Below are 19,141 nucleotides of genomic sequence, written 5' to 3' on the forward strand. Positions count from 1 at the left end.
GAAACCCGCGGAAGAGAAGCGGATCGATGACATACCGATTGTGCGAAATTTTCCCGAAGTTTTCCCGAAAGATTTGCCATGACTACCACCCATATGACAAGTCGAGTTCCAAATTGACTTAGACCCTGGTGCGGCACCCATAGCATGAGCCTCGTATCGGCTCGCACTGGCGGAGCTTCAAGAGTTGTCCACTCAACTACAAGACTTGTTGGATAAAGGTTTCATCCTACCCAGCTCATCACCATGGGGAGCCCCTGTTCTATTTGTTTGAAAGAAGGACGGGACTTTCCGCATGTGCATCGACTACCGAGAGCTGAACAAGGTGACGGTCAAGAACCGTTATCCCCTACCCCGAACTGATGATCTTTTTGACCAGCTTCAAGGATCGAGTTACTACTCGAAGATCGATTTGAGATCTGGTTACCATCAATTAAGAGTGCGCGAAGAAGACATTTCAAAGACGGCATTCAGGACTCGGTACGGTGACTATGAGTTTTCGGTTATGCCTTTTGGCTTAACCAACGCACCAGCCGTATTCATGGACCTCATTAACTGAGTATGCAAGGCGTACCTCGACAAGTTTGTTATCGTTTTCATAGATGATATCCTCGTCTACTCCAAGAACAAGACCGACCATGAAGAACACCTGAGGTTAATCTCGGAATTTCTAAAGAAGGAACAATTGTACGCAAAGCTTTCGAAATGCGAATTTTGGCTTCGCGAGGTTCACTTCTTAGGACATGTGATCAGTGAGAGTGGTATCCATGTTGATCCAGGCAAGGTAGAGGCCATCAAAAACTGGGAAGCACCTACTCCGACTAAGGTGCGACAATTCCTAGGATTGGCTGGCTACTACCAACGTTTCATTGAGGGATTTTCAAAAATTTCTCAACCCCTCACCGCACTGACACACAAGGGTACTAAGTACAATTGGGGTGACGCGCAGGAATCTGCCTTCCAAATGTTGAAAACCAAACTCTGTAGCGCATCTATCTTAGCCCTCCCCGAGGGAATGGAAAATTTTGAAGTGCATTGTGACACATCGATACAGGGTCTCGGTTGCGTGTTAACGCAACTCGAGAAGGTTATAGCCTATGCCTCTCGACAGCTACAGATCCACGAGAAAAACTATACGACCCATGACTTGGAACTCGGAGCTGTGGTGTTTGCTCTTAAGATATGGAGACATTACTTGTACGGTACCAGATTCACCATTTACACCGACCACAAGAGTCTCCAACATATCTACGATCAAAAGAAGTTGGACATGCGACAGCGTCGTTGGGTCGAGCTACTTAAAGATTATGAATGTGCCATCAAGTACCACCCTGGCAAGGCCAATGTAGTGGCTGATGCTCTCAGCAGAAAGGAAACCGATAAGCCTAGACGAGTGCGAGCATTACAACTCACGATTCATGCCAATTTACCTGATCAAATTCGTAATGCTCAACTTGAAGCTTTGAAAGACGATAACCTCCTATCAGAACTCCTGCGGGGCATGGATAAGCAGCTTGAAACCAAATCGGACGGGGTCCGATATTTCAAAAACCGGATTTGGGTCCCTCGATACGGAGACTTGAGAAATCTGGCGATAGACGAGGCACACAAATCCCAATACTCCATTCACCCTGCCTCAGATAAAATGTACCATGACCTAAAGGCACTTTACTGGTGGCCAAACATGAAAGCCGACATTGCCACCTACGTGAGCAAATGTTTGACTTGTGCAAGAGTCAGGGTGGAGTATCAGAAACCATCCGGACTGTTACAACAACCGGAACTCCCAACGTGGAAATGGGAACACATTTCCATGGATTTCATCACGGGATTACTCAAAACACCGACGGGATGCGATACCATCTGGGTGATCGTTGACTAGTTGACTAAGTCTGCGCATTTCTTAGCGATCAAGGAATCAGACAAAATGGAAAGATTGACTTGCATCTACATGAAAGAAGTAGTGTCCAGACACGGAGTGCCTGTCTCAATCATATCTGATCGAGATTCTCCTTTCACTTCGCACTTTTGGAAGTCACTATAGAGCGCACTAGGCACCCGCCTTGATATGAGTACAGCATACCATCCTCAAACGGATGGGCAAAGTGAACGCACCATTCAGACCTTGGAAGACATGTTGTGTGCATGCGTGTTGGATTTCGGAAAAAGTTGGGAACCCCACTTGCCCTTGGTGGAGTTTTCGTATAATAACAGCTACCACGCAAGCATTAAAGCAGCGCCGTTTGAAGTGTTGTATGGACGAAAGTTTCGATCGCCTCTTTGCTAGGCAGAAGTAGGTGACAGCCAAATCACTGGCCCCGAATTAGTACTCGAAACCTCAGAAAAGATTGTCCAAATCCGAAATCGCATGGCAGCAGCACGAGATCGCCAAAAGAGTTACGCCGACAAGCGCCGAAAACCTCTGGAATTCCAAGTGAATGACAAGGTTTTACTGAAAGTATCACCTTGGAAAGGTGTAGTTCTCTTTGAAAAGCGAAACAAACTCAACCCACGATACGTTGGCCCATACCGGATTACTGAACGTATTGGTCCGGTAGCGTACCGATTGGACTTACCAATGGAACTCAGTGGCGTACACAAAGTTTTCCATGTATCCAACTTGAAGAAATGCCTTTCTGACGAAACACAAGCAGTTCCTTTGGGCGAGTTGCAAGTTGATGAACAGTTACGCTTCATCGAAGAAACAGTCGAAGTTTTTGATCGGGAAACCAAAACACTCAAACACAGCAAGATTCCCATCGTTAAAGTTCGTTGGAACTCGAGACGTGGACCAGAGTTCACGTGGGAACGCGAGGATCAAATGATGACAAAGTATCCTCACCTTTCGAAGGGCTAACCAAGCACCGAAAACCGCGAAAGCCGACAAACCGTCAGAATACACCAGAGGTATGAATTAAATTTCGGGACGATATTTCTTTCTATAGGGGGATGATGTGACAAACTGAAAATTTTTGCCTTTTTCAGACACCCATCGCGACTTGACACATATTTTTGGGACGAAAATTCTTTCAACATGGGAATGATGTGACACTCGTCAATTTCAGGTTAACTCCATAAATCCAAACTCCGTTAATTCAAACTTAAGATCACACGAACTGTAACGCATATCTCATTACATTTAAATTAGGGTTTAAATGACGCATGACAATCACTACACAAGTAGTCTTTCGGAATTTCACCGAAACACACACGAGTCGACTCAAACCGTTGGTGAACAAACGATAAGTATTTGATAATTATGTGTTAATCTATATGTTACTTGATATTTATATATATACAACATTAAATTCAAGAAGCAAAAGCCTAGTTTATGCTAGAAATTGATTAACTAGAAGTTCATGGGGTTAAGTGTAACATAATTAATATTATAATCAAATATTATCCAACCCTAATCCTCCCTACCTACGATCGTTATTCTCTCCCTCTGTTCCCCTTGGCAGCAAAATCTCTTTTTCAAACTTCTTGGAAGGAATCAAGGTGCTAGGTAGGTAATTAACATCCCCTTTAGTCATTCTATGAGTTTAATTATGCTATTGAAGGTGTTAATCAAAACCCTAAATCTTGAAAGTGATGATTGATGATGAGTTAGGGTTTAATTATGTCTTTGTTGATGATTTCTAGTGAATTGATAACTAGTTGTGTTATTAGTGATTGTTAATTGCATGTTTCTTGAAATTGAACTTTGAAGTAAAACCCTAATTGTGCATGTAAAGTGAAATTGAGATGCATGGTTGGTGGATTATGCATCTAGAGGATTGTATGTATGAGTTATAGTGCAAAGGTTAATTGTATGTTGAGTTTTGATGAAAACTGATGCTGGACAGATTCTTGAATTCGTGTTTAAATGGCTGTACTCGATGTTAATGTTGTGTTTGGAAGTAATTATTGACTCTATGATGTAGTAGGTCGAGTCTAATGTCTAAAAAGTCTGAATTTGTAATTTTTGAACGTGTAAAAGTTAGTTTTTATTATTTTACAAATCTGTTGTGCAAGTCTGATTCGGGAAGCCTGCTGGTAGGCTGTTTTGCGATTAAGATATCTCATAAACGACAAGACCAATGGAGTTAATTTCACTTCTGGAAGTTAATATTTTGAGTTAGGAATCTAACCCAATTTATCTTGAATTAATTGGATTTTCCATGTAACGGGAATAACAAATAACATTATGTTGCGCATGATAACGACTGCTGTGTGTTTACTGTGATGTTTTGATCATTGTGAGAAAACCATATGTGATAAAAATATAATAAATATATTTCTAGAAACCTAAGTCACGTGTGCTACTGTGATGATTTTTGTTGATTTTATTGACATGTTAGGATTTATGAAATAGAGTAATCTTGTCGGGTTAAAATCTGTCTTGATAAATTAGCTGCTGAATTGTGTAAGCTAACATGAAAAGTGATTTGTTGATCGATGTTTGCTATGTTATGACTTATTTTCCCTTGTGAGGGATAGTTTCTAGTAATATACAATGGTAACACTTAACACTTAATACTTGTTCACACATGTAACTAATCACCAACGTGTTTGTCGAGTCGCACTTATTTCACAAACGAAACACGAAAGGTATCTCATGCATAAGTTTTATGTGCTGAGTCTAGGGACTCACTCGTAGTATAAATTCTTAGAAAATCTCATTTTTGTTTTAGAGCACTAGTGAGGATTTTCTGTGACGCACACCTCTCTCGGATTCTTTTTGTTATCTTCGCAAACAGTGAGTTTCACGGCCCCTTTTACTCTTTTTAAACGCTTTTATTTGGGGGAGATAACATACTCCACGCTTTAGATTTTGTTATTCTTTATATATCACTTGTAAGGCTAAGTGGCAAACAAACCAACTAAAGTCCTTCATAACATCGAACAGGTTAATATTTGGATAATAGCGAGTCACTGTTGAGTAGTACTACTAGGGTTGACAAACCCCACCCAACTCTAAACTCGACTGTAGGTCGAGTGGGTGTAATCTTAGCTAACACATTACCATGGTCGTGGTTGACATGGTGGCAAGGCAATTGATAAACAGTCAGCTTCGGTGTCGAACACTTAGTAATACATGCTTGATAGGTTAGCTACCTATTGATATATAATTGACTTAACACTATCTGGTAACGCTAAAATGCAAACGCTTTATTTGTATAAACTTGTGAACACACCAACCCTGTGTTGACACTTTTAGTATGTTATTCTCAGGTAGCCGAGGTGGGCGCGCGATATAGGACATGCATTCGCTAAACACCATTGCTTTAAAAGCTTCTTTTAATTTTTATCTTGATAACTTGGGTTTTTAAGTCGTCCTGTGTGGCGCAACTTTTTGGTTTACAATTTACGCTTCCGCATATCATTTAAGACTTGATGTCTTGTGGTTTTGAAAACTTTAAATATTGTGTTTGATTATAATTAATGATTCCGATCATGTAAGTTAACACCCTCTGACGGTAAAAATCCGTTAGTGGATTTTGAGGGTGTGACATTGTTCATTGGTGAAAGCCATCTCGGCCATGTTCAAAGGGTTGAATAGCTCCTAAAAATGGTCATTTTCCCAATCAGGAGCAGAATCTTCACTAGTTTGTGTGATTAGGGCTCTTGAACCTGAGCTGGAGTTCCCACTGTTCGATCTTCCATTTCCAATCTGTGGAACTATTTGACCTGGAGCACACCCTTTGACCCATGGGCCTCTTTTCCTACTTCCTTGCAGCTTCTTGATCAGTTACCTCAGTGATCTTAATGTCATTTTCCGGCTTGGATGGGTTTGTGCATTCTCTTGCGAAGTGGCCAAACTCGTTGTAGTTGTAGCAACAAAGCTTCTCTTTGTTAAACCCAATATCCATAAGATCAGAATCTTTGAAGCTGTTCTTCCCATATTTCTTCATGAAGTTAGAAGCTCGGTGAACAGCCTTGGCCATCTGATATTTGATGTCCATTTTCTTCAGATCCCTTTTATTGATCGCCCGGAGATAACCTTGCTCAAATGATGGAGGTAACAATTTCCCTTGTAAAAGCTCTTCATGGCTTGAAAGAAAAGCATGCACCAGAGCAATGTTGGAATAATTCGCCAAGGGATAAGACTGTGAAGATGTGTGTCTGGATGGGCTGTTTGAGTTGTTGCTATTGTTGTTTTTGTTGTTGCTGTTGTTGCTGCTTGCTTGCAGACCTATTAATACCGTGAGCCTTGAGTGCCTGCTCCATGGCTTTGTTCACTGCATCTTGAAACAAGTTTGAGTTTGCTGAAGCTGGCTGACTTGGTGAGGATTGAAAAGATGTGTTGTTGGTGGGCTTTGCAGTAGGAAATATCAAACCATTCTCAAGAGTTTGGCTCAAGAAAGTAGAGCTTATGGACATACCAGCCTGGTTGAGAGATCTGATACGATTGCTCAACCTCAACTTGTCATCCATCTCATAAGACTTGATGGTGGAAATCAGATCGGACAGAGAGGTTACAGCCAAATTTGTGGTACATCAAATGGTAATGACACTTGTGTTCCAGGAGTAAGGTAGAGAGTTCAACAGCTTCTAGTTGATCTCAGCATAACCATAATTGAGACCACTGCTTCTCATTTCGGTTATTAATTTCTCAAACCACTCACCTGTGTACCAAATGCTTCTCCGTAAATGTGGTTGAACATGTTGAACTCACCTTTCAACATTTCCCTTTTGTTATTTCTCATATCAAGATTTCCTTTGAATTTTTCAACAAGGGCATCTCAATGTCCCTTGGCAGTAGTATGCTCTCAAAGAGTTAGAGCAATGTCGGCAGACAAACACACACTCGAAACCCTATAGGCTTTATCATCCTCTTTGATCTTCTCTTTATCAGCATCTGAAAACCCATCTCCATGAATTTCAACATCACCACCTGCAGTAGTGACAACTGGTATGTGTGTACCTTGCTCTATTGATCTAATCATCCAGGATTAGTCATCCTCAAAAGGCTCTTAAACCTCCATTTAAAGTCATCAAAGTTGCTTTCAAATGTCATCAATTTAGGAGGCTTGGTTGTTGTACCTGCTTCATTTTTAACGTTATGCAGCTCTTTAACAATTCTGGATCGTGAGACATCTTATACAGTAGAACAATAGCTTGAAAGGACTTGTGGAAAATTTTGTTGAAATCCAAGTATATTCTAATTGAGTCGAACATGGAGTTCAGTTAAATGGACCAACGAATTGAATGAGACAAGGAATCGAACTGAATGGATTTTAGTCGAATCGAACAAATATTTCAATCGAATCGAATGATATAATCCAATCGAATATAAAACGAATCGAATCAAATGGGTGATTTGATTCGATTAGTTCATATTTTCGATTCAATTAAGATGGCAACTCGATTTGACTTAAAATACACACTCGATTTGATTAAAAAGATGTGATTCGATTCTAGTGGAACTTGTGTCTTCGATTCGATTTGATTCCAGAATAGTCCAAAAACACCTTTTTGCATGGATATCAAGATCCGTACCGTACCACCTTATCCACTTTTTGAAGCACTTGTACTTTGTTTGATTTGATTCGAATGTAGATCTACACACTTTTCACCACTTTAACAACACAAACAATAACAAAATCACAACCAACACGAACTTGAACACTTTCTAGCAAACACACTTGAAGAACCCAAAGTCTTCAAAACACACTTTAACACCCGAGAAGACTTCCAAAATGTTCAAGAACACATTGAAACCCGAAAACAAGCAAGAATACTTCTTAATACACCACAACAAGACCTAGATTCAAGGTTGTGATCCAAGAACTACAACTAGTAGAGCCGAAAGCTCTGATACCAATTGTAGGTCCCAAATACGAATCTAACAACACAAGTTCTTGAATCAATCTAAGCTTTTAGCTAGCGGAAATCACTAAAGCTAACCTAGATCTCGGATCTTATTGATATTGGTGTTAGGTCATGAATATAGAGAGAGTAAGAGTAGAGAGAAATAGCAGAAGATTATGTTCTCCCAAAAGAGTTATCTTTGTATTACATGCCATGCTTCTTTTTATATGGTTTTATATGGGAAGCATGGCCCAATAGTATTACTAGTAGACATGCCCAAAGGGCTTACATCAAGTGGCCTTAGGCCCATACATTAGAAACAAAAGACAATTACAAACACGTTTATGTTCGGGAATAATACATAAGACTATAATACCAAAATGGGCTCTACACTTTGTTTGAACTCGGCGGAGATTTTGGATCATATGTTAGGTGGGTATCTCATTGCGCATAGGATATGGAAAGCGATAGATTGTTGGTTGGAGATAGATTTTCCTATCAAGTTGGGCCGAAAAATATTATGAGCTGGTTGGATTCGACTAGATGGGTGCAGAAGAATAAGAATGCGGTCGACGTGATTATTTTCACTGCTTGGTGGTTTGTTTGGAATACTCGAAACGAGACGAATTTTGTTAAGAAAGACCTTCTTTTGATTCTATTATTTCGGTTTCTTATTTTTAGTTTTCTTCTTGTAATGGTAATTTAAAATTGAATTGGGTAATATGTTAAGAAACCCGTTACTTAGTATGTAACTTTAACCTTATTTTCTCATGCTTAGGATTTTCTAACTAGGGGATGTTTTTTTTTAATTCAAGTTGTTAGTTAGAAAAAGAAAGAAAAAAGAAATAAAAAACTATGGACACTTTTTAAATCCATCAATTAGAGCATTCTTAGCCCATCACTTGAAACGATGATCCAAACGACAAAATAGTGTTTCAATTGGGGTGTTTGAATTTTCAATTATCAAAAATCAATTCATTTGAATCACCGTTTCGAGATAAATTTTACATCGCTCGACTTATATCTTACTTCCGATCAAAAGCGCCAAAACATCGGTTTGTAATTCGAGAAAAAAAAACTTAACGACATTAAGTGTTTTTTAACGGAGGCCCATTGAGAGAAAAATAGTCGAAAGGTTAAACCATTGGCAGAGATTTTTAAAGTTGAGATTATTATTTAACAATACACAAAATGTGAGATTATTTATTTTTAATTTGTCACTATTTTATAAATAAGTAAGTAATTAATAATTATATAATAATTGTGTGTAATTTAATATTAAATTCAGAATAACCTTTTTATATAAGTATAATTTTTTTATATTTTATATAATGATTCGTAAATAGTAACATTTTTTTAAACAAAGTAATTTACAACTTATTTTAAGTGTGCTAGTTATAATTATATTAAAAAAAATAAAAAAGCTAATTTCTTTTCAGTTTTCTGCAGCTAATTATCATACAGATAAAAGTGAGCTTGTAAAATAAGATTGTGGAATTACGTTATTTTTAAAGAAAAGAAAAAGATAATCAGAAAATGTGTGCTATCAACGCAATACTATAAATAATCATAGTCAGATTCAATTACTAATTAAATGGTAGAGATTTAATGCTTGATCTGATGGACGAAGACGGGGACACATCACATTTTTCCTCTCTTGGTTAGTCGAAAACGAATATTTATAAGTTATAACCTTTTATTTTTACTTATTGAGAGGTTAGTCAATACTCAATAGTCATTATGTATTTTAACAAACTAAAATACTATTTTGTTTATATATTATTCGATCGCTATACTAAATTTTTGTGTACCTTGTTTATAATACTTTGTTTATATTATTTACGACTTTATTCGATTTTTTAAATATTAATTACTAAGAAACCAGTTTAATGATGGTCCAAACTATATCACGAAAGAAGTCGTTACTAATTTCTGAACTATTTTATTTGCAAATTTATATTCTACAAGTCTCCTATGTTTTCATTAATGTATAAATAACTTAGATCATATTGGTGAAACTAAAATTTTGAACATTTACACAAACTAATCACAAGTGATTTTAAAACCTTTATTTGGATGTTACATAATTACTCCTAGTAATACAAACCACAAAGTATAGTGAGAATGATAAAAATGTATGACATTACATGAATTTAGGGTAAAAAAATGATAAAACACACTAAAATGGGCATACGTGTATGAACTTAAATACCTATTTGTGGATGTGATATCAGTAATCATGTATGTAGATAACGAATTCACTATATATCACTACTAGTTTTTTTTTATAATATGATGGAGTACATTATGTCTCATGCATGATGCTTTATTTCATATATTAATGGTTTGATTATATTGCCAAGTCCAGATAAACGTGGGTTGTCTAGCAATAGAACTCGCAGGTCAGATCCAGGCCAGTCCACCTACATATCATGTTCAAGAACATAATAAAAAGCAGTATATATTAAAATTTTGTTATGTCGGTTTTGAAACCAGGTTCTCTAAGAATGCAAGGCACACCCCAAAAGGTTAATTAACATATAATTTCGTTTGAAAGTTACAACACATACTATATATACATATAATTTATTAAAGTTGGTGGTCGTACTATTCATATCAATCGATCACCATTTATATAATGACTTTTAGACCGATGCACTTTTTATAATTGTATGTATTTCTACATGTAATCATAACATAGGGTGCACAATTATGTATAGACGTTACGTTATTATTCATATACTTGTTGTATTATTTATGTACGTTTACATACTTATTTAGTTTTTATATACGCCACTCAATAATTAGCTACGTGGAGGTTAAAAACATATGGTAAAAATACCCTTTGAATACGATAACAAAGCATTGACAATTTAGTTTGTGGCTTTAGATTAAGATTTGATACCTCATTATCCTCTAACTTTTACCTCAAAGTATCCATCATCAAAACCTTTTTAAAACAACATCAGTTCCGTCAAGAAATATCTCGCCAACACATAAAAGATCTGGTGTTCGCTGCTCCGTATTACGCACACTTATATTATTAACCTTACACATCTTCTTCTTCTTCTTCTTCGTCTATTTCTCTCTCTTAAATTTAAACGTTATATCCTAGTTGCCGGAATATTCTTTTACCATGGACACTCACACTGATCATTCATCAAGTTCTTCGCCACCGCCGCAGCTCCCACCCGGGTTCCGGTTCCACCCGACCGATGAAGAACTCGTTATTCATTACCTTAAGAAGAAAGCCGCGTCCGAACCGCTTCCGGCCTCTGTTATCGCTGAAGTGGATCTTTATAAGTTTGATCCTTGGGAGCTTCCAGGTATTCATTAATTCGTTCTATGTATTTTGATCTGTTGTCTGTCTGAGAGCAGTCTCTCTATCTGTCCTTCTTGGGATAGAGGTAATATTTGCTTACACCTTCCTAGACCCTACTAGCAGCTTCGCTATTAGTAGGATTTACTGGGTACGGTTGTTGCTGTATGTTGCTTTATGAATTTTGATATTTTGATCGGATCATACTATATTTCATCTTCAATATCCATAAGCAAATATTTGAATTCATTTAGTGTGACTAGATTTTTAAATTGGAAAAAATATATTAATACATGTAAACATATTAATTTCTATGGATCTCTGTTTTGAAACAATTAGGGTTTTCTGATTATTTTTATTATAAACTATGTGTGTAGCCAAGGCGGCGTTTGGTGAGAAAGAGTGGTATTTCTTCAGTCCAAGGGACCGAAAGTATCCGAATGGAGCTAGGCCGAACAGGGCGGCGACGTCGGGGTACTGGAAAGCGACTGGTATTGATAAACCGGTGTTGACGGCCGGTGGAACACATAAGTAAAGATCTTTAAGGGTAATATTATTTTTATATAGTTATATATATATATAATTTATATTAATGTTTGTGATGATTTAATTGGGTTAATATTGGGTTCTTTGTCGAATTTACAAAAAGTGTAATGTTCACGCACCAGCGGGAGATGACGGTGGCGGTGGTGGTGGTGGGGGCAGTGATTTGACTATGAACGGGATTCTAGGTTCTTCCGTTCAGTCATACAATCACCCGTGGTTTATGAAACCAACGGGTGGTTGCACAGGGTATAATGCCATTGCGGAAAATGGCCAACATAACATCTTGTTTGAGAACATGCTAAACTCTAACCCCGTTGTTTCCACCTCGAATCTCCTTCCCGAGAAACGGTCAGCCTTACCGAGTTTCCTTTGGACCGATGATGGTAACGCTGGTAATACGGGTAACTCATCGGCGTCATCGGCGTACACCAAGATGTTTTTGACCGACAGTATTACCGACAGAAGTCCGATGGATACACAACCGCATTTGCAACTTCAGCTTCAACTTCAACAACAAAACATGTTGATGGCTCCAGGAGAAAGCATGTTCCAGCAACAGTATGAGTTACCGGACATGAAATGGTACTCTTAGATGAAATTTGGGAAGTGGGTATGAATGGAACTTGAAGTTACATAACAAAAGATGGAAATTTTGTTAATTTTGGTAAGGAAAATTGGTCTACAGTTGGTTTGAATGTGTAGTTGGTATGCTACCAGTTTTAGTTAAGAAGCCATGGGTTATATATTTGCTTAAGCAGTGATTAATTTTAGCTAGATTAGATATATATATAGAATACAACTCTTCTAGAGTGAGGCAAATATTATTATTGAATAAGTTATTTATATATATACTTTGATCAGTTTGTATATAATTTCAAGAAGTCTAGCTTGATTTGCAATATATAATTTCAAGAAATTAATCTTGAATATATGGTTCATGTTTTACATGCATGAAGTCATGAGGATTGCATTATTTAAATTGGGGAATATGATTATGCGACAAACCAAGGTTTTGTTATATTTTTTGAATAAATTATTCTGAATCTTTTAAAAGTTTTATATACGTACACTTTCAAAAATCTTGAAATTTTCTTTTGGAAAAGTAATTAAATATAGTTCAACTATACGTAATCTTTTTGAACGAAAGCGATTTTAATGTACGAAATGTCATTGTTCTGTGGATTTTTATAATGATGCCTTCGAATTCTCTTTGTGTTCTTCAATGGTGACCGCAAAACCCTAATAGGTAATAATGATATTAATCTTTTATGTGACTTGTTTGTTTGTTAGAGCTTGAATAATAAGAAAGAGTTTGGAAAGCAAATGTGTAATTGTTTTTCTTTTCTGAATGTGTAGGTGATCAAAAGTGACTTTATGATCCTAACGATCTCAATTACCATATACTCCATCTCTCTCTACACATGCATTATATATATATTAATTAAAGATCAAATAATTTTAATATTTTATTCGGAAATTTAGTATAATAAAACTATATAAAATGTTTTTTAAAGACGAATTTCTTTTTATTTTTCGTCGTCTGTAGAGCTTGAACTCAATACTTTCTATCTCTCCCAACCCAAATTAATATTACGTTTCTTTTATATATATATATATATATATATATTTTGTTGTATTCAGTCAACATGAATTTGGTAATAGCTCATTATTTCAACAAGCAAGGATTTATCTGTAATTTTTTGTTGAGTTGTTTGATTGAGTCTAATTAAGTTAAAAATTTTGTATTTTCCATGCTATTGCCTTGCATGAATGGTGTTTTTCCCCCTTCTATAACCATTAAAAGTAAAATATAATTTGTTATAGGTGTTTGGTTTTTTGGTCTAAGAAAACTAGTATGAATTATTATATTATTTTTGAAAACATGTAAAATCTTACTTAATTTTCAAGTGTTAAATCTAAATAAATTATTGGATTGATAAAAGAATCGAACTTAGAAACTTTGGCTTTACAAGATAAGAAGGTTCTGTTTTTATGACGGCACAATGATTATAAAGTGGCAGTCGGCGGTATGATTTCTTGAAATAACGTTCAAGCCAAATGTTGAAGCCAGCGTGAACCCGGTTAAGACAACATAGTCTGGCAAGATCGACTAGGACAATGAGGCTCTCCAAATTATAGAGTACGGCGACCTAAACAAAAAAGAAAAATTGTCATTCTAAAAAAAAAGAAACTCTGCCTTTACGTTGTAATGTGGGGGTGTTTGGGATTCCTTATTTTTACCTCATAACTTATAAGCTTCTTTATAAACTTGTGCATGAAAATCCAGTTAGCAGGAAATCAAATTTGTAAAGTTGAATACAACGTTGTATGAGTCGGGGCACATCGATATATACATGTAAATCAAAACTTGTTCAAACTTCAAATCATCATCATCATCATCATCATCATCATCATCATCGTACTCAGTATATCCCACCAATAGCAAAGCTATGGTAGGGTCTGAGGAGGGTAAGATGTAGGCAGCCTTACCTCTACCCCATAGGGATAGAGGGGCTGCTTCCGGTGAGACCCCCGGCTCGATAGTAGTTTTGCATCAAGCCTTGGACATAAGGCACATAGCACTCAATCATCGGGACACCGGCTGATCGGTGCATGTACCCTTATCTTTCAGCTATCAACGCCACTACATGATGCCTGATTAACCGTCCGTCACTTTTAACGTTATTTTCACGAGATTAGTAAAATAACGTCAAAATTAGTGCAATTTCACTTTTGCCCACCCGAGGGTTAACACATATATACATCATATGTGCGCACCGCAAGCAGGACTATTGTTCAAACTTCAAATAATAATAATAATATCTATGAAGTTGGCAATTCATCATATATAGTGTATCTAAAAAAATTACCATAGTGAATTAAACCAAAAGATTGGGCTCACCGTTGTAAATTTTAATTTTAATGTGTTTGGAGCACCGTTTATAAATTTATGTATAAAAATCCACTGCATTTTGAAATCAATCTGTAAAGTTTGATACGTACTCATTTAACGATTTGGTCCCATTGTTATATACAAGTAATCAAAACTTATTCAAACAATGATCAAATGTATCAAGTTGAACAATTTGCTATATATAATGAGTTAGACATATGTAGCTATCTATATACATGCTGCATCTAAACAATTAGAAACAATGAATTAAACCAAAAAAGTTAAGAAGCGCCGTCACGATGAGTTAAAAACACTGATATTATACATGTGCACCTAAACTAATTAATAGTGAATCAAAACCAAGAAGTTGGACATATCGTTATATTAGATTAAACTGTACGTCGTCATTTGTACATGCATCAGAACTCATTTAACACTTAATCATACTTGAAAGTTGGACCAATCCTTATTTGGAACTTATGTAATATTCTTTTTTATGTTAGGTGATGACTAAGAAAGGAGTTTTAAACAAAGCTTATTTGCTTTTTGCGCTGATTATATATGCAAGATAGTTATAAAATTTATTTATAAAACAAGATATATATCAACTTTACACCTAATAATTGTGTGTTCAGCTTAACAACTCCAGTTTTACTATGCTGGGTGGTTATATGCTAGTTATTGATTTTTATTAAGATTGCCTAGGTCCATGATTTGTGTGCAGGGCCGTATCGTGGGTAAGCTAAATGAGGTAATGGCTTTAGGCCTTCAGATTTATAGGGCCTTCATCTTAAATAAGAGTTACGTATTATGAAATTTTGAAAGTAGAGTTCTTTTAAAATTAATAACTCAATGACGAGCCACAAGCTAACGATGATTGCTTCATATTCATTATCATGGCATATCATTCATATTCTATAATTCATGTATACTCTCTAGCGCTATACGCATATAGAAAAGAAAAGAAAAAGGCCTCAACATTTTAGTTAGATTTAGGCCTTCGAGAATGTTAAGACGGCCCTGTTTGTGTGCATGCTAATCATAACATGCTACTTAAAAATTGGTGTACATTAATTAGCTTTCGATTCGGAAAAATACTTGTATTGTGAGTATATACGTACCCAGGCTAAGGGTAGTTGGTCTTGATCCATCCCTCAAGTGATTCAATATATTTACGACACGTAGACGCTGACGTGGCACATGATCAAACCCCAGGATCAAGCCCCAGAGTGTGTAGTAGTCCAGGTAATCCGGGGCTTGATTTAATTTTTTTTATATTTTTTTTTTGTTATGCACACAAATATAAATTAAAATATTTCATTAAAACATAAATAAAAAGGAAAATAAAAATACATAAAAATAGCGTTTTTATTTTTTTGTCGTCAATTCCTTCCGAATACGATCTTTTTCTTCCTCCATTATCGCTTGGTTGGATGGCGATTGGTGGCTAAAGTCTTTAATTGGCTAGAAAAGCCAAACTCTTGAAATGGTTTTTTTATGTCGAGTTTCACCAATCGAGAGGAGGTCACTTGACAATTCCTTAATTTCCTTTTTATAGTCGTCATCACCAACCGTTTTTTCCCACGATCCTTACCCGAAGGGCGGCTACAACCTTGTTCTTTCAAATGACCTTCGGACAAGTTTAGGTCGAAGTCAATTTGATCCTCCGACCCGCTCGAAGAGACGTATGTGCCGGACGCACTAGTTTTTGTATGTTTTGCTCCTCAACACTTCTTGTTTCCATTCATCACAAGTGAATTGGTAAACCGAGAGATCATCGGACCCACTCGGCCGCAATCGGTTAGCATTTCGGTTATGTAGGTTGGTAAACAACCCTACAAACTTATGAGTATCGGTCCATCGACCCGATATCATATTTCAGGTATAAGCCCTACTCCCCACTTGAGTATAAAAACATTCCCGAACCTTAGCCCAAAAAACTCGAGCTCTTTGAAAATTGGCTACAAAATAAATAACAAAAAATGTGATAATTGCACACAAAACTTAAAAGATATATTAAAAAATAAAATTCTTGAAATAATTTTCCCTCGTTCCGATCTTGGAATATTTCAACCGAGCATTTGCCAACGCGAGTTTCTCTTCTTTAGACCACGGAGTAGACTTCCGCTTAGCCGGTGCCGAAGGACCATCCGCTTCTCTGGTTTTCTTCCCCTTTTTGTGGGATCGTTTTGCCGGTGCCGGCTCCGGCTGTGTTTCCGTGACCGAATATTCGGATTATGACATATCGGAGTAGATGAATGCTTGAAACGATTCGTCGTCCAAGTAGTTCAATTCTTCGGTAAATTGAGGGTTGTTGATATTACTGTAACCCGAGCCCGACATGATTATAAAGTTGAGAAATTTATAGAAGATTTTTAAATTAGTAGAGAGAAAGGGAGTAAGATTGAAATGATGTTATTTATAGCGGAATGGTATGGTTTGTTATTAAAAAAAAATATTAAAATTCTTCTTCTCCAACGGTCATATTCCCCCATCCCCATGTCAAACAGCTATTTTTCACCCCGCGGACCAGCTCAGCCCGGCCGTCCGCGCCCCTGTCCACGGCTAAGGGACAGTGGCGTGCTTAGCGGCCATGTCGTCCGCACCCCACCGGCCGCGCCCTCATGTTAAAAGCATCACTTTATCGCCATTGCATTGTAAATCCCGAACTTTTTGGAAAAAAGGTCTTTGGAAATGTTGTATATGCATTAAAAATGTGCAGTAGTAGCAGGAACACCGTGGATTTATGAAGTATAGTATAGGTTTAAGGTCCAGACTATGTGTTTTCCCCACTTTACCATTGCAGTCGAAATCAAAAACTTAATTAGGTATTGTAACTTTACAACGATGGTATCGTAGATCTAGGACAATCCTATAGGGAAAATATATCTACTGTGTTCTCCAAACATTACCGTTTACTTCATGTATGCATGTAGTTAACATTATTAATGTGTTTGATGTGTTTTAGGTGATGCAAGAGTCATTATTTAAGTATGAAGGCATATTTTCGGTTTCTTGTTTATTAAACATTTTGCTTTGAAAATATGTGTGTTACAAATCAAGGAAACAATTGATATTGATGTGTGGTCTAATTAAAGCATGAGAAGAAGTCTGAACAAAAGCTCTTTCATGATGTGGTGCTATTCTTAAAAGTGAGAGAGCATGTGATAAATGAAAGGAGACACATATCGAACGGTCCTTCCTATGCTTTATTCTTTATATATAATATATGAAAATGACTTGCACGTACTTATAGTGAATAATTGCGTAACTTTTTTTAAGATGTGGGTGTGATACAAAATTAGATTTAAGTAGAACATTACAGAATCGTATAAACAGGTGTACATATGTAGTGAATGGAACATGTAGTGTATTATGAGAAGGATTGTCAAAAAATGTCTTATGCATTGCATTTTAAGCAACATGTATATCATGTGTTTATACGGGTCCTTACTATACATATCAACTACAAAAAGGGTTCTCCGAGGTGGAGAAACACACAAAACTAAAGTCACCTAACCAGAACCTAACAACACCCTATTGACCCTAAACAAAAATACAGCCAAACATAAACTATACATGGCTAGAATCAACCCTAGACATCCAGAAATAACATCGTTACATTCTCGAACTATGTTGGGTTGCGTCCAATTTGACGAGAAAAAAATTGAGCTCAGGAAGTACCTTCGTTGGAAAGTCTTCGTCTAGTTTTCAGACACCTTATGAAAAATGCATCCGCTATTTCAAAATAACCCATGCATAAATCCGTATAGCAAATGCCTCCTAAGAAAGACAACATACGCGTAAAGTTGTCTAAATATTAGAATCCATGGAGTTTTAAGGGAGCGTGGTTCGCCGGTAGCAAAATTTTTTCAACTAGATCAGCTTGACATAAATTTTCAAAACATGATTAATAGTTGTGGAGAGTTTGAGCAACATTGGCGACACCGGCCAATCTTTTCCAGATTTTGTCTAGAACGTTTACCATGATATTTTCAAACGAATCCATTTTCTTTTATTTTTTTTATTTTTTTGTGATTGAACCCATTGGCATTAAAAAAAATGTTTTGAACTCATTTCTTATGAAAATTTTATTAAATAGTTTTTTTTAAAATGTCTAAATAAAGAAATTAAAAAAATGAAACCGAAAATAAGCAATGGCCCAATTATTAATCCAAACGTATTATTTATAACTAGTCAAGAGTTACTTCTAACCCAAGGGACAATGCTCCAATTTGAATTTTTAGCCTAAGTAAATAAAATAAACCTTTGACCAAAACCTAATTAATTCAGCTAATTGTAGGTTTGACAATTAAATAACTGATTGACGATTGATAGTCTTGCGTTCGTTTCTCTACTCACTTACCAATTGCTCGACGCTAGCCTCTCAACAAATCAATTCCAATTAATTTTGAAATCCGATCAAACTCAACAAACCAATTCCATAATTAGAAATCTAGAACCCCCTTTGATATCCGACAATTACCGAATCCAATGAGTATATAATGTTGAAATTTTATATGGTTATGTCAAATTATGCTAACAGTACAGGGCATAAAGAGTAAATTTATTGAAAATTAAGAGAGTCATAC

General features: G+C 36.4%; 1 pseudogene across 1 annotated transcript; it reads left to right on the forward strand.

The window, feature by feature from the left end:
* Positions 1-10,880: 10,880 nt before the first annotated feature.
* On the forward strand, positions 10,881-12,431 carry LOC143560974 (uncharacterized; annotated as a pseudogene). Its single transcript, XR_013140216.1, has 2 exons — positions 10,881-11,117; positions 11,488-12,431. The product of XR_013140216.1 is annotated as an uncharacterized LOC143560974 (transcript).
* Positions 12,432-19,141: the final 6,710 nt, after the last annotated feature.

Source organism: Bidens hawaiensis, unplaced genomic scaffold (assembly GCF_021521415.1).
Source record: "Bidens hawaiensis isolate Kalapana, Puna unplaced genomic scaffold, B.hawaiensis_p1.1 tig00020518_1, whole genome shotgun sequence".
Classification (NCBI taxonomy): Eukaryota; Viridiplantae; Streptophyta; class Magnoliopsida; order Asterales; family Asteraceae; genus Bidens; species Bidens hawaiensis.